Here is a 21,322-nt window from a genome sequence, read left to right on the forward strand (position 1 = left end):
GTGAAAGGTAGGGTCCAAAAACTAGAACCAAAACCAGAAGTGAGAGAGCCAGTGAGGAGGTGGAGGAGAAACATGAACATGAGGTTCTAATCTACTAATACATGAACTTGAATATTTTTTATAAAACCAGAATGCTCTTCTTAGCTGCTAAGCCACTATTCTCTTAATGATGAGGAAGAAATTGGTTTAAAATCTTCAGTCCCAAATTTTTGTTTCAAAATTATGGTACTCTTCAGCAAGGCAGTTGCTGACTCAAGTAAAAATCTTAGCAATGCTGAGCAGTAATTAAGAGATTTCATTTACAACACAATTTCACATTTGCACAGGGGGAAATGTTCTCCTTATGACATGAAATTTCCCGTTATACTGAAAAGATGCATGGAGATATAACACCATCTAAATCTTTCATTTGTCCTGTGAAGTAAGCCCTCGCTTCTTATGGTAAGTAAATAAGCACTTGAATAAAGACAACTAATGAAGGCAAAACTTAAGAGGTAATGAATACCACTCAGAGACAAAGAAAACAGTTCTTGGAGCTTTTTAGTATCATGTAGTCAAGTCCTGTTCCAAAATTCAAGTCAGCTGGTGTCACGTGATTACATCCCTATATAGTTGAACCAAGCTCAGTGGCTCTGCAACATGCCTAATACAATTTCCTAAATTGTATTTATAGAAATTAGACTTGTATCAGTTTATACTTTATTTCAAATCAGTGGTTTCAGTTTGCGAACCCCTGAATGTTATTCAGATGCACACGGAAAAATAACATATATGTCTGCATTTCCTAGTCAATCAAGAATTAAGAACCTTAGAAATTGTCTACAGATCACCATTTATTCTAAATAATTTCATAGGAGTTAATGACCTTAACGTGAAAATTTTGACTATGTAACATACCATACTTTCCTTGACCTCAAAGGAAGTTTTTCCTAATAGATCCAGAGCATCCACTGATTTTTGCTTTATTATATATAAACATGGGACAGAGAGTTAACGTGTCAGTGTTTTAATTAGGTTCTTCCTCCCATCTGTAGTTTAACAACGGCAAGAAATCTTGCACTAACTGTGCCAAGCCTGGGTACAGAATCTCTGCTTTATTTGAATCCTCAATGTTTTTAAATAAATAAATATCTAAGAATCCAAAACTTCAGCCTACTTGTTAGTTACAGACATGCAGGGAGAGGAAAGAAAAAACCCTACAAGTATGACAGCACGTTGGCCATTCAGTGATGCTTAGAGAGATAAATTAAATGCACTGAGCACATCCGAATCTGCATTCTAGATATAACAAGTAATCTCAGATACACTTCTATGCCAGCGCTTAGCAAAGCAGCTTCTAGAATACAGATCCTTGTCTGCATCAAAAAGCTACTCTTAAGCCACAGAATTAGAGCAAAACCTCACATATCTATATTTGTGTTCTGCCAGCAAAACAAGTAAGCCCAAAATTCTTAAAATCACAGCATCCCCTCCAGTTTTCACACCAAGTATAAGCCATGACAAGAACATCTTGAATGAAAATTAGTTCTAAATGAAAGCAAGAATACTTAGCACCTTTCTGGTGCATTTCATCTTTCAAAAACACTTTGCAAACATTAACGTGCCAAGATATAAAAGAACCATTGTTTCAGTGAAAGGAGGCAAGAAAAGAGGATGCAGAATTTGGTAGCAAAATGGACGGATGGCTGGCTGATATTTCAGTTTTGCATACTGTGGTTTCATTCCCATCTTAGTGACGCATCAAAAGAGGTTCTGCAGTACTTAGGACAGCAAAGGAATACTACACTACTGTACACTGAGAGATCCTGGTAGACCTGGGTTACTTTCAACACTCATACTTTTCCAACTGGAATTCCTCTTGCTTTTCTTAAATTAAGTCTGCAAAATTATTTTACTCTATACCACCATAAGAAAAGCTTTCATATCCTTATTGAGAATAAAGCGTTTCTCCTTTGCAGTTCCCATCAGTGCATTTCCAAAGGCACATATGCCCAGCACTGTCAAAATGCTAGATATAAAGCTGTAATTTGTTTAAGTTTGTCCATTACATGCCCTGCTGAATTCCATTTTCTTTTCTTAGGGTGCTTTGTGGCCCTTTAGCCACAGCTAACAGGAAAGACTTATGCAAAGAGATTCATCACAATGCATTATCTGCTACATTCATATTCATTTGGGGTGTCTAATATTACTAACGTAGACCAATGCTGGGATCTCTGCTGAGAACTCTGTATCATCCAGAAGCATCACCGTATGCTTGCCAGTATTCCATCACAGCAAACACTGGTAGGTAATGGATAGAGAGCCAATCTCAAAGAGCAGGACTGACAGGTCCTCATCTATATCGGTTAGTACCTCACTCGCTCCACTATTAGCAGCACTGATTTCAGTGAGACAGCTCATAGGAGAAGTAAAGAAGTAATGGCAAAGTTTTTCACTTCAGTATTTAATGTTCAGTTCATTAAAGGCCCAGCTTGAAGCCCTGTGAACCTGGCAGAAACATTCCCACTAGGGTTTTGAGCAAGGCCGTGAAAAATTAGGCTCTTGAACTTGATAGAGAAAGGAACAGAAGCTGGTTAAGAGCAAGGAGCACGGGTTACATGTCCTCCCATTGTTCAGCCTAGTTTAGCAGGCCTGGTTACTGGTGAGAATGTGCACTGGCTTTCCACCATCAACTCAGGTAACAGTTCAAGTCAGGGGGAGGAAAAAAAAAAAAAAAAAAAAAAGCATGGAAGTTGGCTGCCAGGTCAACATCTGACATGAATATCTATCTGAAAACATTAGAGGGTATCATCTAACAATCTCATGGGCTAAAAGCAGAGAGGATTCGAAAATGGACCTGAGAACCTGAACAATTAGAGAGTGATTTCTCACTACAGAGATTGAAGCAGGCATTGTAAACAGCTCCTAAAAATGCTTCTTACTCTTAATAATATTTTCTCTGGTCTGCTAGAATTCCAATGCTGAATCTACTAAAACTTCACCAGAAACTCCATTTTGTTCTGATTAATCAAAGATACCAAGTCCTAAAAATGATAGCTATACCTGACTCAGTCCAAATAGCATGAGTTCTTGGTGATCAAAAATGTATCACAAACTCAGATATGCATAGTGAATACAGGTAAAGAAAAAGACACAAAAACACAAGGGAACTTGGATTTCTTGCTACCTGTGATGAATGACTCGGTTCCTGCCATGTTAGATGGATTTCACCTTCATAAATTACCATCATATGACAGGTGCAGTGGGATCTGTCTCCATCCTGCTAAAGGTTTCTTTCTGGTTAGTCCAAAAAATTGCTGTTAAATACTACTGTAAGATTTTGTTTTAGCACTTTCAGGTCAAACATAAAAACATATTTAAAATAGCACACCAATTAAAAACCAATGTAACCTGACAGATAAAACCCATTGTAACCCAGAACTACAGTGAATTTTTTCAGAACTGTTACATGTTGCTGCTTCCAGTGGATCACAACACAGAATACACATATTATTTTTTCCAAAAACATTTTAACAAACAAAGCCATCAATATATAAGCCAGTACTGTTCAAATGACAAATTGTGAAGATTAAAAGTACAATCTAAAAAAAAAAATTAAAAAAAGGAAAGTACAATCTATCAGTTTTCAAACACTTCAGCACACCCTTACTTCTGTTTTTTGTAAGCATTTTTGGGCAGGAATGGTTTCTCGCTTTGGGAATTTCTGACACCCCAGCTATGTTGGTTGACAGTGTGAAGAGTGACTGTTGATTGACGTAACTTGGCTAGCAGAAGCTGCCACAGTAGTCACAGTTATATTGGCAAAAACAGTGCTTTGAGCTGAATTGCTTCCATCATTTGTGGATTTTTTTTTTTTTTCATGAATAAACACAAAGATAATAAATGCAAGGAATTAGAGATCTGTGTGCAGTTTCATGGCTATGATCCTGTTGGGATGATGGAGACATGGTGGGATGGCTTGCATGAGTAGAGTGCTGCAATGGAAAAGGACAAGGAGGTGAAGTTGCCCTTTATGTGAGAGAGCAGCTGAAAGGCATGGAGCTTTGTCTGGGCATGGATGATGAGCTAACTGAGAGCTTATGGGTAAGGATTAAAGAGCAGACCAGCACGGGGTGACATTGCAGCGAGAATCTGCTGTAGGCCACCTGACCAGGAAGAACAAGTGCTTGAGGCCCTTCACAGACAGGTAGAAGTGACCTCACATTCACAGGCTCTGGTCCTCATGGGGGACTTAAACCACCCTGATACCTTCAGGAAGGACCATACAGCCAGGGATAAGCAATCCAGGGTGTTCCTGGAGAGCACTGATGACAAAGTCCTGACCCAAGTGATAGAGAAGCCAACAATGAGAGGTGCTGGGCTAGACCTTATACTTACAAACACGGAAGCCTCCTTGGGGACATGAAGGTCAAAGGCAGCCTTAAGTTACAGTGACCATGGTGGCATTCAGGATCCTGAGAGGAGGGAGCAGGGCAAAAATGAAGATCACAGCCCTAGGCTTCGGGATAGCAGACTTTGGTCTCTTCGGGGATCTGCTTGAAAGAATCCCATGGGATAGGCCCCAGAGGGAAGAGGAGTCCAAGAAAGCTGACTGATACTGAAGGATCACGTCCTCCAAGCTCAAGAACCATTCATCTCAACAAACAGGAAGTCAGAGAAAAATTCCAGGAGGCCTACATGGATGAACAAGGAGATCCTGGCAAAACTGAAACACAGAAAAAGGAAGTATACAAAAGGTGGAAGCAGGGACAGGTAACCTGGGATGAATAGAGAGATGCTGCCTGAGCATGCAGAAATGCAGTCAGGAAAGCCAGAACCCACCTGGAGCTGAAACTGGTGAGAGATGTCAAAAACAAGTATCTGAAGGGAAGGGGTAAAGAAGATGGAGCCAGATCCTTCTCAGTGATGCCCAATGACAGAACAAGGGGCGATGGGCACAAACTGAAACACAGGAGGTTCCCTCTGAACATCAGGAAACACTTTTTTACTGTGAAGGCGACTGAGCAATGGCACAGGCTGCCCAGAGAGGTTGTGGAATCTCCCTCTTCGGAGATATTCAAAAGCCAACCTGCTTGAAGTGGCCCTGCTTGAGCAAATAAGGCTGGACCAGATGACCTCCAGAGGTCCCTTTCAACCTCAACCATTCTGTGATTCCCTGAAGGCACTGCTGGGTCAGAAAACTTCCAGCCATGCACCAGTGTTTATATTGCTGTTTTATACCAGCCTTCCTCTTCCATGAAGTACCCTCAAGGTACACAGAGAGTCTATGTATTTGTGCTTCACCCAACATGAAGGCAGCCCTCTCTCAACCAAGACTTCTAGGCATTTTAGTAACATGAATAAATAAATGCTTTCTATACTACATTCACAGTTCCACTATGTCATTCAGAAAAGTCAAGATGTTTTACCAAATCATATTACCTTTGTATATGGCAACTTAAAATATGAAAGCCTAGGAGAAAAGGAGAAGAAAGAAGAAAAAGAAGAAAGAAAAAAATTCAGACTCAAGCCTTTCTCAATATACCAATGTCCAACTGCCGAACAAATGAAACAGGAACAAAACTCAAACACAGAAAACCCCCCATATGTTGCAAAATTAGTTATTTCAGAGAATTCTTGATACTAACTGCAGGTTCAGAAATCTTTATTACTGATGTATAATACGATACATTTTAGTCTGAGAACAGAAAGGAAAGAGCCTCGCCTATGAAAAATTTTAAGAGCTTTAGAACAAAAAGGACATCTGAAAAATTTGTTCAGTATCACACTACACCACCTTCAGACACCTGTTGAATATGGATTTACCTCAGTGCTGTTTCTCTCTCTCTCTCCTCCATTTCTCTCCAATCCTTCACCCTTAACAAATTTGCCCAGCAGCACAGTGGGATATATGCCATACAAACAAAGCAGTAGTCTTCTATTCAGACAGATGCTGTACCTGCCCCTGCTTATCGCTGGTCAAAACTGGTATCAAATTATGTCATCAATAAAAGTGCCACATTTTTAGCCCAGTTAGCATGTGTCAATAATTCAGCAGAGAATCTGGTCTCCTTAATGTTCATTTATGGTGACTTCTGCTAAACAGCAGTGGCCTGTGCCAGTATCCCTCTCCAGGTTGTTAGCACCACCTGGCCATAGATAAATCTCCATATATTTAAAGAACACTAACTTACAACCTTTAAAGACCAAGATATCCTTATTTACTCTTTCAAGCATTCTCCTATTTCCTTCTCGTTTAAATGTTGTACTATTTTCTGGTTTTGAGAACACATTTTTTTCTTCCTTTGGTCACAGCATTGCCTCTAAATCAACAAAGAATGTCTGTAAATTCTACTATGATGCGTTTATTTTGTCATTTATCCAGTCGTCAACTAACTTCTTTTGTTTAAGACGCACATATATTTTGCATAATTACATAAAAATAATTGTTATATGTCAAGTAGCATCAGAGACTTGGTTTTATCACCTAACGCACAACTATATTGAGCAATAGTTCTTGCTAAAGACAGTGGTGTTTTCATATGCCTAAAGCACAGGACAGTGAATCTTTCAGGAAACCAGAGTTCTGCTCTTTGCTTTTTGACTAATCACTTGGGCAGCTTTGCTCAAATCACTTCACCTGCAGTGCACCAATTTACCTTTCTACAATGTCATTTTCCTCACTCTAACCTGCTCTGTAAGCATTCAAGAACCTATGGATTTATTTCAACAACATGCCTAAGCCTAGAGAATTGAAAAGTTACTCTGCATATAAAAAATATTGTCATCAGTTTCTTACACACTAGTGGCACAACATTACTGGTTTTGCTCATCTTGATGAAGAAAAAATGTTACAAATATCTTTCTTCTCAGCCCATTCACCAACTGCGCACACTTATTCACATTGTGATTGTAACATAAATCAAGATCTAAGTAAGCTTACTAAACATTATTTCAGATGTTTTCAGTATATGATGCAGTTTGATATACTTCAGGTACCAGGTGTGAGCACTGGTGTGAGAGCAGTGGCCACTAGCAGTATGAACAACTTGAGATTTTATGTCCAAATGCCCCAACGGGGCATACTAAAGCAAGAGGCAAGGCTCTGGGTACCAACAGTAGAGATGTAAATTCCAATATTGATAACCACGTTGCAAGGCAGTACTGTGCATGGTTCTCCACTGTCCAAACCAGCTCGAGAGTAATCTGATTTTGGCCATGGAATGCCTTCATATGGAAAGGAGGTGTTCCAGTAATGAAGGATCTGCATCACTAATATAAACAATGTGAGTTTGAATGACCCCAGAAGTTTGCTAGAAGCCACTATTTTAATCTAGTAGCCTTTAAGCTGCACTAGCATTATAGTGAGAACAAAAGAAAAGGGAGGCAAGACTGCAATGTTTGGAAGGAAAGGTAGTAACTTAAACCACTGTCAGTATACTCTCCACACCTGAGGTCTGAGAGCAACTGTGGAAGGATCTCAATTTATTCTCATACACATTGCTTCCTTCTTGAAGTCATCGAACCTGCAAGATTGATGGACAATGAGTCGATGACAGCTGCTTCTTAAACATTCTCAGTTTGTACTTTTTGTTGTTGCTCTCTGAGGTAATAAATAATATAGTCCAAATTGTCAGTTTGGTTGTGTTCTGGATAGTAGTCTGAAAAACTTGGTATAAAAGCAACAACATTGAGTACAAAAGCCTCCCTTTCCTGCCCGTCACCAAACGGTTTGTTTTAGCAGGTTCTGTCTTCCAGTGGACTCAATATCAGTACTGATTTCGCCCCACCGCTTTCTCCATTTGTAGCATCCTGCATTTTGTCAACATAAATCTCAATGAAAGAAGACATCCCAAACTAAGATCTTCTATCATTTCTTTAAACTGAACATTTTTTCCTTTGTGGAAGTTAATGTCAACATGCAACTTTCCTAGTACTAAAAATTGTTTACAACATCATCACCTACTGATTTCAACTACTTCTAAGAGTCACTGAAGAGGAACAGATTTCTCATAAATGTAGTTGATAATGAAGAGCTCTAGAAGACCAAGATCAAGGACACAGGTTGAAAAGTATTCCAATAACAACAACAGAAAATGTCCACATTTACTGGGACCTCCTTCTTCTCTACTTTGATAAAACAGCATCTAATTGTATGGTACACTTAACACTGAAGAATCCAAAAATACAGGCAGCTGTACCCTTTTAAAGTGGTAGGAACCATCTTTATCTTGTTTAAGAATTCTCAAGCATGCCAGACAATATTTTATCTTAGAAGACTTGTCTTACATGAATGATAACCTCCTTGTGTTTAAATCTGAGTCACACTCTAGAACCAGTTTTAGGATTGAAAAAAGATGAGACTACAGAAATACAGACTGTAACTGCTGCTTGCAGAGCCTCAGAGTTAATGTCAGTTCATTTTCTATAAAAAACAGGAAGCCTAGGACTCCCTTCTGTTAGAAAACAAATGAAAGCTAACATTCTTAAGAACAACATGATCTAAAGAACATATAATTGGGGATTTAATAATGTTAAAATGATTGGTTTTCATTTCTTGTTTCTAGTACCTTCAGCCTGAAAAATACTGAATTAAGCAGATTCATATATTGAAGTCCAGTAATTTCTGAACATAAAATTCCATTTACAGTACTGATTAGCAGCAGCATTAACTGAAGACAGAAGAGAAGAGAATCACCAAGGGAATTTATTACTGAGGCAACTGAGGTTCAGGGGCACAGCAGGGGAGTCAGAGAGAGGAAGAAAGTAAAACCTGGCCAGAAGGAGCTGGGTTGAAAAGCAGGAGTATCAGGTCGAAACTTCATCTCATTTCAACAGCCCATAGTTCTGCTTGCTCTCCCCCTTTCACCATTCAATAGCACTTTTTATTCCAGGATGAGAAGCATTCTTTTCTCCAAGTAGACAGGTTCATTCCCACGTCCCTAAGCAACTACAAAAGACCATCTGGAAATTGTAATAAAACAAAGAATTTAATATTTTTAAAAAAAAAATAAAAATTAAATAAAATGCCACAATTTCTTTCCCTCACTTCTCTGCCCCTTCTCTCCTCTTCCTGCCCCCACAACAAAATCCTTCATTCTTCTCTGTATTTAAATAAGGATTGCTCAACAACATAGATTTCTAGTTTTCTCCTAGTCCTAAGTCTTCGCTGTCAAATGCCTACCAGGAGATAAAATCCAAAAGCTAATGATACAACTGAAACGATGGCATTTTGCATGTAAATATTACATTCTGGGATAAACTTTAGAGGAATTACTGATAGCTGCAACTGAAAGTAATAACTCAACTTCCCTGGAAGCTTTAAGCAGTAGAAAATTTCTCATGAAGGAAGCAGAGGGGTGCTTTACATTTTATTTTTTTTTCCCCCGAACATAAGTGTTCTTGTAAAAGTATATCAATGCCAGAATGTGAACGTGGGTTTAAACTGATATGGGTGTTGTCCTTCTGATTTAACAAACCTACAGTTCCGGTGCTAGCATTGCTACTTGCAGTTTTGCCAAGTAACAGCAGATCAAAAAAATCTTATGAGATCTGTCATTTTCACAGATACCTGGGAAAACAGTAAAGCCAGCTACTGTTAATGGATGTGACCCTTGACTAGCTGCCCCCTCAGGTAGCACGCACAGTGTCTGGGTCAACATATGCAACTACACCCTGAGGACAGAAAACTGGTACAGACACGGAGTAACAGAAATGACTCATCGATGCTCAAAACCGCATGGGAGAACAGTAGAGTGGTGGTGGCATCTATCTCCTTGTAGCACTGGTCAAGAGATCAGAGGCATGTCAGCGAATTCTATCCTTAAAAAGTAATCTATCTCTTTTTATTATTTTCAAGCATATCTATCTTATGTGGAGGTTAGTGAGGAAGACTGCATTCTGCCTGTAACATCTGAGATTTCCAGCTTCTTCCATCATCAGGCTTATGCGATTAGATCTGGCTTTTTGCTATAGCATTTGATAGACACTGCTGGGGTTCTTCTTGCCAATTTTAAGTGTAGCTTCCACCCAGTTAACTCCATTGTTGCGGAAATAGTAGCTACATCCCAGAAAGAACAGTGATGTGGATACTACTGTAAGCATTGTTAGATCAGACCCTGTCTGATCTGCAAATTAAAACAGGTAATGGAACTATTTTACACAGTTTCCTTCTAATTCTGACACAGATGGCACTTAAACAAGGATTCCAGTCTTGGCAGTTTTGCTTCAAAGTCAGTGCCAATGCTGGGATAATCCTTTCTAGCAATTTTTTCCGTGATTTTTGAGCCACCAACTTCCGTATAAAATAGAATTTTTTATCTGCTATTCCCCTTCTACATGCATTGAACAAGCTTTGACAAGACACAGAATAGACCTTCAAATACAGAGCCAAGAGACACCAAAGAGTCATGAATCCCTCTGAGGTGCAAAGCTCATTTCTTAACCCTTATCTTCAGGTGAGTGTACCAAGGAAGAGAAAACTAGTGATCCAATGAAAAAGCAAAAAAAAAGGGAAAGTAAAATTACCTTCCTTGATGCTATTTCTAACTCTCAAGCTCTTAAACTATGCCAAGTGTGGGATAATGAACAATGACTGCTTTTTAAAGCTAGCATTGACTACAAAAAGAAAGATGAGCCAAACCCAGACAACTAACAGCAAAAATAGTGCATGTGCTCGTGTGTGTATGTTTCCTCACACAAAACTACTTTTCAGAAAGTTCTTTAGCCACAGAACTAGGCAAATAACCAATCCAGCTAATTCTGGAGATAATGGAGGCAAACTCATAAATAACCAACTGTAAACTTGCATCGGCCACTATGTCCTCTTCTCACGCACGTCTTTATCTTAATGTTATCAGCACATATAGGTTAGAGGAAAAATAGATACACCAGAGCTCTCATATCCTTAAAATGGGTATTTTTTAATTTGTTCTAATGCAGATGATGAAAGGTCTTCAATCAAAGCTGGTAAGAGCTCATTAGCATAGGCTTTCATACAAGCCAGGGGAAAAAAATGGAATGCTGTTCTAGATCTAGACAAGCACTCCTGTCAGCACCGACAGGAGTCTGCATGTAGATCGAGTTTAGTATATAGTGCAAAGACTCTGTAGTCGGATTATGAAATGTATCCATTATTAGCCTTTATAAAAGTCAGGCAAAGTGGCTTGGGGTTTAGTTGGTTTTCTGTATGTGTGTTTGTTTTTTTAAGATTGCTTTTATAAAGGCACACATACGAAAAAAAATCAGACAGAGGATGAAAGAAGAGAGTATTCCAGTAAGGATCTATTGACAACTGACTGTTTATTCCAGGTAAAAACAAAAAATACACATTTGAGCAAGAAATAGTCACACAAGTAATAGTTTGGAGGATTGTTCTTTCAAAATCATTATATTTAAGAACACTTCAGCGATTTAAGGGCACATGGGAGATGCCTAGTTTTACCAGTTTTCTAAAATAATTCATTCAAAGGAATACTACTTTTACTAATATTAAGTCCTACACACTGAAATTTCAGATCAAGCCTCTGACAGACCTTTATGTTGCCAACAAACATGCAGTCATTTCACTACCTCTCTACACTTCGGCTTTCTGAGGACTGTACTAGATTGAATGGCTGGCATAGAGAATTCAGCAGATTAGTAATACTATTTTCAGTGCTCCTTCAAAAAAAGCCAGTGCATATTTCTCCAGACCAGAGAAAACTTACAATCTTTTTCTGTCATCTAAACAGACAAAAAAAAAAAAAAAGTTGCCACATATTTCAGATTAAAAAAAAAAAAAAATCTTGCCACATACTGCCATCCAAATACCTCCAAACTATGCTTTCCTTACCAGCAACTGAGAAGGGGGTACGTACTTTGAACAGAAAAGATGCAACACACAACATAAATCAAAAATTGTGAAAAGTAAACATCAACAGGATGGAGAAAAGGAACCTGCTACCAGAGCGGGCAATTAGAAGACCAAAAAAATCACCAAAATAAAAAACAACCTACCAATCCAGTTATCCATCAGAGACTCTGCAGTTACTGCGGCTTCTACATGACTTGCAGCCTTGCTGATCAAGGGCCGTCACAGGACACCTAAGCAATAAGAATTTAACATTTCAAACTTGGAACACTTATCAGCAATTTGCAGTTTTCAAAAAGCCTAGGGATACTTGTTCCACCTTGGTCATTTCTCCATTTTAAAAAACTGCAACACAGTGAGGACATTCAGGGTTTGGGTTTTTTCGTTAACTTCTGTTCTCACGACTAAACTAACCTTTGATAACCTATCTCCATTTGCTGCAGGAAACAGAATTACTTTGTTAGAAGATTCCCCCTGCCCTGAACTCATTGCCTGAGTTCATACATGCAATTTTTCCTCTAAGCTTACAGTGTAGTGATGGTGCTCTAGAAGGTAAGGAAAAAAGCCTTCGTTTCATAGGTCTTTTTACAATAGTCTGTGCGTTTTCACCACTGAATGAGGGTAAAAAAAAAAAAAAAAAAAAACAACCCAAACTAGTCCCCCTAGTGTACCTTTGCAGTAGGAGTCTAAACCATATGTGGCAAATCACTACACTGTCTTTTTGTGTGAAGCTTTGTGGGTTTTTTCAGTAGAAGACGCAACCAATTGTAGAAGCTGCAGGGAAACTAGGCAACCTTTCAATCCATTTATCTAATTTACCACTGTTTCTATTTCTGAACAAGTTAAAAAAAAAATGTTGTACATAGAAAATTAATCAGTATCCAGAAAATTTCATTAAATAAAATGTGCTGACCTGTTGGCAATTGCCAGGTCTAGTTTTAACATAGTACTTTGTTTAGCCCGGTGCTTTCCATTCCTTCTAGCACTTGAAATTGTATTAAAAAAAAAAAAAAAAAAAAAGCTAACAATGTTTAAAGGACATTTGATTCATTGTCACTTCTATCCTGGCATCCATACCGTCCAGAATACATAAATGACAATCACTGCTGTAAAAACGTTTCCTGTAGTAATTCTAAGAGTGCTATAAAACCCAAGTACAATATATACACAAAAAGGTAAGATCTTACGATAACTGTTCAGATGCCTCCACAGGCTAATTTTCAGTTAAAAAAAAAAAAAAAAAACAAAAAAACAAAGAAACACCATGTTGGGGAAAAAGTAGGCTTTATTTACGGTCTAGCAGTACCCCTGTTCCAAGTTGAACAGAGCAAAGACATTGTACTCAGGTGAAAACACAAATAAAGATCGCTTGTCTGATGCTCTACAAAGAGGAATCACTTGCTTCCTAAAAGCAAAACTGGACACAGCGGAAGAGCTAGGAATCTCTCCAAAAACTGTTACATAAGGCACTGTCAAACTTCATGTCACCTCCACAGAGGCCGCAAATTGCTGTTTACACACAGCCGGTGCGCAGGGATTAATGATTTAACGACACAGTTCTCGGACAGGAGGTGAGAGCAGGAGCCTTCCCCAAGGAGCGCTTCCTGGGGAGGCTGCAAGGGGGATGGGGGAACCACCCTCCCCGCGTCCCACCGAAACTCCGGAGCCGGCGGGCAGGTCCCGTTGGGGCAGGCTGCCTCCCGGGGCAGCCACGCCGAGGGGCAAGGCGTTCGCGCCCCACGCCGCGACACCCTTCCACCCGCACGGCAAGCGGGGCCGCCAGCCCCGGCTCTCCCCGCACAGCCGGCGGGACGGCGGCCCCGCTCCCCCCCCCCCCCCCCGCCGCAGCCCCCCGCGGAACGGGAACGCATCCCGGCCGGAGGGGAGGGGGGGGGGGGGAGCGGGGTAAACAGCCCCCCGTGCGGGCTGGCGAGGGGAACGGAGTACGAGCCGAGGGGGTTACGGGGTAACCCCCTCCTCGGCCCGGGGGGACGTGCCCCTTTGCTCCAGGGGAGCGCCGAGCGTGCCTCCGCCCGAGCATCTCTTCAACTCCAGACCTGACGGTGATTATAATCCAGGAAATAACCCCCCCCCACCCCAACCCTACCGATGTCGGGTGCCCCCCTCCCCCGGGGCTGCTGGAAGGGAGACACTCACCGATTGTTTCTCGCCCTCCCCCCGCCTCTCGCCTCTAAAAGAAGCGGCAGCGACCCGTCGAAGCACTTACCTTCCCCGGGGGGCTGGCGGGCCGCCGGGACGGGCGCTCAGCGCCCGCCTCTCCGCCCAGGCAAGCGGTCCTTCCCCCGCCTTCGCTCCAGGCGGGCAGCTCCTGCTCCGTCCCCGCCGCTCCCGAGGTGTCAGCCGGCGGGTCCCAGCCGGGGCGGCACCGGCGGCTTCGCTCTCCGCGGGACGAGGAGCTGGCTGGCGGCGGGAGGAGGTTGGAGGAGGGCGGCGGGGAGGTCCCCGCTCCTCCCGGGGTGCGCCGCCGAGGTGGCTGCCTCCTCCTCCTCCTCCTCCTCCGCCCGGCGCTCTCCCTCCAGGGCCTGTCCGCTCCCCTCGCTTCGCGCTGTCCGGAGCTGCAGCCCGGCCCCGTCCGTCCGTCCGTCCGTCCGTCCGTCCCGCTCGCCTTCCCCCGCCCCTCTCCCCGGCGGCGAGCCGCGCCGCGCCGCGCCGCGCACAGGCCCCGCCGGCGGCCAGAAGGACCCGGGGGCGACGGGGGATCCCGGCCCGGCCTCCCGTCCTCTCCCCGGGGCCTGGTGGACACTCTCCGCGGGGAGAAGAGGCCCTGCCCCGGCCTGGCGGGCGGCGAGCAGCCCCGGGAAGGTCACCGGCACCGTGGAGCCGAGCACGGAGGGGCTCCCTCCGGCACCGCCGCGGCCGTAGCTACTGCCGCCGGCCCGGCCTCAGCGGCCGCTGGGTGCCGCGCTCCGCCCGGGCTCGCTCCGTGCCGGTGCCCGGCGGCCGCCTCCGAGCCCGAGTGCCAGGCTGCCCCCTTCCTTCCTTCCTTCCTCCCTCCCTCCCTCCCTCGCCGCCCGCCCCTTCCCCGCTGCCAGCCTTCCCCCGCCGGCGCCCGGCTGCCCCCCCGCGGGTCTCGGGGCCGAGGCTGCCCGCCGCCGCCGTTCCGCGGGTGACCGGGAGCGGGGTGCCGGCCGCCGCTCTGCCCCGGGGCTCAGCGGCAGCTGCAGTGCCTGCGTGTCTGTGTCATGTCCGTGCCTGGGCGGGCGGAGGCGCGGGGCCGAGGCGGAGCCAAGCCCGCCGACACGCCGCCCAGCGACAACCGCCGAGCGCCCAACCAGCGGCGCCGCCGCGGCCCGCGCAGCGCAGCGCGGAAGCCCCCGGCCGCTACACCTGCGCCCGGGCGGAGGGCACCGCGGTGGCGGGGCGCGGATTGGGGGGGGGGGGGGGATCAGCCGCGCCGCGTCCCGCCCTGACAGCGAGCCCGTCCCGCGGGACGGGGTTGTGAGGGGGAGAGCCGGCTCCCGCGCGTGGGGGGGCCGCCGGCCCAGGCGCCGCACCTGAGCGCGCCGTGGTGAGTGAGGGGAGAGCGGGCGGCGGGGCCGGCCCTCGCCCCGGGCGCTGGCGGCGGGGTGCCCGCCCGTTTCTGAGGGGCGGGGGGGGGGGGGGGGACACACACACACTAAGCGGCGCCCGGCGGTGGAAGCCCCAACTTTCTGCCCCCCCCTTAACGCGTCAGAAATTAATACCGCGTCTCTTCGCTTAATTGCGGCGGAGCGTGTCCCTGTGCCGTGTCCCTGCGTGCTGGTAACTGCGGAGAGTGAAGTGATAAATGCACCTTTTTTTTTCTTTTTTTTTCTTTTTTTTTCCTTTCCCTGTTGTGGGCACAAAACAATCATGAACGCTCTTTTTTTGTTTTGGGTTTTTTTTTTTTTGTTTTTTTTTTTGTTTTGCTTTGTTTTGGTTTTGTTTTTTTGTTGTTTATTTTTATTCATCATCTTTCACTTCATTACCAGCGGAAAATGGATTGTTGCAACACATTAGCATAGTAAGAGGACCCTCTGATAAACTGTGTTGTATGGGTGGAGAGGGTGCCTGAAATTTCGAGAGGAGTGCAAGGAGAACAGAAATGAGCAGAGAGGAGCAAGTGTGCATACAATTCGATTTTAAAAAGGCATTGATCCATTCTTAGAATGGAAGAGGAAGGGAAGTATACACGTGCTTTGAGTGACAATGTAAATAATCAGAAGTAGAAATAATAGGGATACTATTCAGTACTTACTGCCTTTTTTCCTCCCAGAAGGGAATGGTTGAAGAGAAAAAATGTTGTTCTACAAAAGATACCACAGATGCTAATTTCTCTTCCTACATCAACTGCTTAAATGCTGTAACTTGCTCGGAAGTTGCTTTATTGTGGGCAGAAATGATGTTTTGCAGTATGCTCTACCAAAATATTGTCAACTCTGGAACAGGTTATTCATGGCAAGATAGTATTTGCCAGACTTGATTAAGGCACTGGCCCATCCAGCTTAGTATTCTGTCGCCAGCAGCACCCACTTTCTGATGCTTTACTGGAGAGTGGTATCAGATGAACTGAAGTAAATCATGAAGCTGAATGTGCCAGGGATATCACGTAAGTGTTACCAACTGCAAATTGTGACATATTATGACAACTAGGAAAGCATTTGGGGGAAGAAAAAATCCTCTGTATATCTGTAAAAATAATTTCATTCCGATATGAAAGATTTTCTGGGGAAGCTATGGTAACGTACAGATCAGTATTGTGCTAGTCAGAAATGAGCTATACTGAAGTGACTTATTCTGTCCGTTCTCCTAAGTGAAGCTAAAGGATCAGCCTTCATGTAATAATGTTTTCTTGCACTGTTGAGGGATTATAATTGCTTTGGTGACAGTCACAACAAACAAATTGCTGGGAATGTATGGAGGAGGAAACAGGACTGTGTATATGGCTTCATGATTAATAAAACCAGATTGTCTACTGTCTGTTAGTGGAATTCTCAACATTTTCACTTTTTTTAGTCTCATGCTATGTCTTAAAAACCAGTGAATTGTCAGAGTCTGATCCTACAGAATATTGAACAATTTCTGCAGGTTCTAAATGTTATTTGCTACTAGAGGAAGAAACTCTCAGCACCCACAAAAATTCTAGGGTTTTAAAAGCAGCATGTATAATTAGGATTATCAAATGTACCACGACACATGACAAATGATGGAACTTCATACTGAAACAAAATGTCTTACTTAAAATTTCTCTCCATCCGTCAGGCTCGTGACCTACTCACAAAATGGACAACAGTTGTCCAAACCCAGAGCAACGGTTGTCAGAGGCTCTAGCTGAGAATGAGTACCACTAGGTTACAAAAACTAACAGGGACAGGAGGAGTGATTACCTATGAAGACAGAGTTTTTCAGAAATTGTGTTTATAAGCAAGTAATCTCTTCATCATAAAATCAATCCATCAGTCTTTGTCCTTGAAAATGCTGAAGTGACAATTGCTTTGGACATAGAGTAAACAAGCAATGCAGAAGGATCTTTATGCCAAGGACAGGTAGAAGAAATTAGATGCAAATATTTGCACTTCAGATTTCATTCAGCCAGAAGGAAGCTTTCTCCAGAAGCTATGCAGGTTCTGGAGATGTCTATTTACATTAAAAACACCAAAAAAACCAAAACCTATAGTAATGTCAAGTATATAGTTTTAAAAAAATTGAAAGTTACGTAAGGTTGAAAATCTCAAAGCCTCACAGTCTTCTTATTAAAAAACAATGTAAAACAGACCTTTCTTTTTTTAATAGGAACATAACAATTTTGAGATAGTGTTATATGATCAAGATATACTGATGTAAAATTATCACACGAGTCTTTGGTCTCATTTTTTCCTTACTGGTACAAGAGGTAAAGGTGTAACAGTACACAGCTGCAAACAGGTTATGGCACTTTTACTACAACAGAACATCGGTAAGTAAAATAGGATTAAGTCTGTTTATAAGACCCCAAACACTTTCAGATTATCTGGGTTTTGATGAAAATAACAAAATTATTTCCAATATAACCATTTTACATGACAAATAGGTATAAGGCCCACAAGTATTCAAATGTATAAAAGTACATGAAGTTCATCTCCCATTTCACACCAGTGAAGTCTTTTTTACATTCTTACAGTTGCTTCGTTGTTCTAGCTGAATTCTGTCACTGTGAGGTCTTTTGAGGAAAAAGACAGTGCTTTGTTCGGGAGGTGACTGAAAAGCGCTTTATTACTCTAATATTGCATTATGTACCAGCTGTAGTAGAAGCTAAAACATTCCTGAAAACCAGGAAGGTGTTCTGTCCCCATTCCTCCACACACATTCCAGTGCTTAACCAGTGTTTCAGATACCTAGTGAGGCTGATGCTGCTGTGTCACACTCAAGGTATGGGATATGCACGAACAAAGCTAAGTTCTCCATGACCTGCTTTAGGTGGAGTTGATGAAATAGCTACTTTTCATAAAATCAACCATTCAGGGTGTTCTCATGCGGAACAGAAATTCAAATCTGATTTAGCAGACTGACTGGATTGTGTTAACTGATCCACTTCAACACGGAAGGTTGTGAATCTTTGTTTATAAATTGCTGCTCTTAACTGCTAGATGCTAAAATGCACAACTGTTAGTAGGATCGGAGCATGAAGAGTAAGACCGAAAGTCTGAAGCAAGTCCTAACCCTTGAGATTCTTGTTATCATCTCTCACCACAGTGAATACAGGACTACTGCAGAACAGCCCGCCTGATGTCTTTTGTAGTAGGAAGAGGCTTTCAGACAAGAAATAAGTGAAATTTAATCTACTCTGCAAAAAGAAATTCCCAGTTCTTGAGTATAAAGTGGAAGCTCTGTTACATATGCTGTCCACAATGGGCAGTAAATTAAAACTTAATGGAGATTTTCCTGTGCATGTAACAGAATAAAGAAAAATCAAGAAAACCCAAGAAAGTCAGAGCAAGAGCCAGATTCCTTGAGGTTATAGGAACTGGAAAAAAAAAAAAAAAAAGAAAAAAATGGTAAACTGAATGCATTTTAAATAGCTAGAAAGCATCATGAAAACTGAAAACTTTCAGCATGCAAAGGAAATTCAGTTATTGAAACAGAAATTATTTCTCTTATATGCCAAAATAGATTTCAGACAATATGCTAATATGACTTACAGAATTCAGAAAAGACCTTATTTTTGCTGTGTTTGAAGTTTCTTTTTTTAATGATGGAATCTTCACACCTATGCTATTTGCAGTGAACTTCTGGATAATGTACAGTAGCATAACTATTTGGTGTTAATATGTATCATTCCCTTTACAGAATCTTCTGGAAAAGAAAAGCAACATTGGACAAGCTTTAGAATAATTTTAAACTTCACTGTATATGAAGGTGAAACTAACCCAGGTACCCTTAAACCTAAATCAAGGTATGTTGAATTCAGTGAAGCAACTGCGCTGATTTCATCAATACTCATCTAAGCTATCCTTTATGTCCCAGTCTGTGTTCTGGGAAAATATATATACACATCTAGACCTACAAACGCATTTCAATGAATTTTTTTAGTAATTGTTTCCATATGACTGCTTCGCCTCCCTCCCCAGCAAACAGTGGATATAGTATCTCTCACTTGTTACTCTGTTTCTTTTGTTGCACTTCTCCATGTATTGCCTGCAGTACAAATGCTAAGTAAGACAATGAAAAGCCTTAAATGAATTGTAGGCCTGTAAAACTAGTATCTGCTATCCTTTCTAGAAGCATTAAAGCATAGGATGCACCACTCCTCTGCTCTTAGCCTTGCACATTTAGATTTTAATTTATCTAAGGACACTTTTCACTACTGTGGTGAAAAAGAGGATACTCTACCTGATCAAAGCAAGACCTTTTTCTGTTAGAAGCACCTGTCTTATACATGGAAGGTTTAATTGTTTTCAGAACAGCTTCATTAACTGCTGAAAGTGTTGACCTCCCAAGAGCCATGATGCTAATCAGAAGGAAAAGTGGCCTTACAGCAGTTGAAGAATCGTGTCTTCTTTAAAAGAGTGGCAAGGCTCATTCAGGCACTGAGAGTGTTTCTGCCAGGAAGTAGGAATAACTGCCAGTTATACCGACTCAGAGAATTCCTGTGACAAATGAGTTATTCCCACAATAAGCCTAACAATGATTAAGTAAACGATGTTAAGAGGTCCGCCGAGTTCCATGCGACCCAAGCAATGTCCTTTATGTCCAGCATCACCTGTCAGCTCTGATGTCCCTAACTCAGTGGGTTAGGCATGTTTGGAGGGTGCCGTGTGAATGCTTGGATCGCTTCCTTAGGCAGCCAGTGTCAGCAGTAACACATCTGGCCTTTGTCACGTTTATGCAGCATTTGTATTAAAGCTCTTGTAAGTCTGACAAAAATAATCTATACAGGACTAAAGAGTAAGTGTAAATATAAAACTTAAGCAAATTTAAAACAGGCAGATGAATGATAAAAACATAGATCCTATTACAAGTTAACTCATGATATCAAGACTCGTTAAAATAATTTTAAGTTTTGTATCAATGGTCAGGCCTTTAGAATCTGTATTTAAAAATACCTGAATTAAAAATAGACACTGTGGGGAAGGAAATTACCCCAGACTTACTTATAAGAATCTCTACCTAGTGAGTAAAATAGGAGTATTTTTGATGAAAAGCAAATGACCGTAATTATCAGTCAGGTTCTAGAACTTCCGTATTTTTTTACCCAATGAGGGTTATTCTTTTAAATACTTTCTAGAGGATTTCTCTAGAAAGCAGAAATGCATTATAGCTGCTACTATCCAATGAATGGAGGGTAAAACAAACCCCAGATCCTGTCTAATGGCTCAGGCTTATTTGTTTTTTTGCCCAACACCACAGTAAGACTGCCCCATATGAATCTTTTCTGGAAGTTTAACAAAATTGACAGAAGGTAGTCCACTTTCATGTCTTTATCAGACAAAAGCACAATGGAAATATATGTGCATGCTTCTGAATATAAACAGAGAGTATAGTCCGAACAGCCAAGCATACAAACATGAACTCATTTAGTGGCTGTAAGTGGTTGTGTATCTCAGAAGTGTACTGTGAATAAACTAAAATGTTCCTATGCTGGAGCTGGGATGTGACTGTGAGCTGCATCCAGCTCTCTGGCCAAAACTGGCAATGCTAAAGCAAGTTTCTGTGGTTTTGCTGGCATGTGAGAAGTTGTGAGCTATGATCTGGACTTGCTACATTGGCAAAAGAATAGGAAAGGTCACCTCATCTCAGCAGTGAAACTGTCAGTAACAAAAGGATAATCCTCCTCAGCCTCAACAGCAGTTACAGGGAAGTTGATGCTAAGGTCAAGCAACAAGGCAAGACCAATACTAGTGCCAATGAACCTGTCAACATTAAACACTTCTTTTTCAGAGAATTACTTTAACACTTCAATATTATGTGATTCAGACTGTATCTTGACACAGTAGGGTTCTTCCATTGATTATTAGGTGAAACTAAAGCTTTCAG

The 21,322-nt window shown here is 42.2% G+C and overlaps 1 protein-coding gene across 3 annotated transcripts in view; it reads right to left on the bottom strand.

Annotated features, from left to right (window-relative positions):
* The window catches only part of LARGE1 (LARGE xylosyl- and glucuronyltransferase 1), a 303,034-nt gene extending 288,202 nt beyond the window's left edge, over positions 1 to 14,832 (bottom strand). For 2 of the 3 annotated variants that reach the window (XM_042791992.1, XM_042791993.1), the window contains exons 1-2: positions 14,058 to 14,832; positions 11,977 to 12,063 (exon numbers count right to left, since the gene is read on the bottom strand). The gene's annotated coding sequence lies outside the window, so the exon portion shown is untranslated. The remainder of the gene's footprint in view (positions 1 to 11,976; positions 12,064 to 14,057) is intronic. The other variant, XM_042791991.1, reaches the window with a different exon arrangement.
* Between the last annotated feature and the right edge of the window lie 6,490 nt (positions 14,833 to 21,322).

This window comes from Tyto alba, unplaced genomic scaffold (assembly GCF_018691265.1).
Source record: "Tyto alba isolate M040663 unplaced genomic scaffold, T.alba_DEE_v4.0 Super-Scaffold_2, whole genome shotgun sequence".
In the NCBI taxonomy this organism is placed as follows: Eukaryota; Metazoa; Chordata; class Aves; order Strigiformes; family Tytonidae; genus Tyto; species Tyto alba.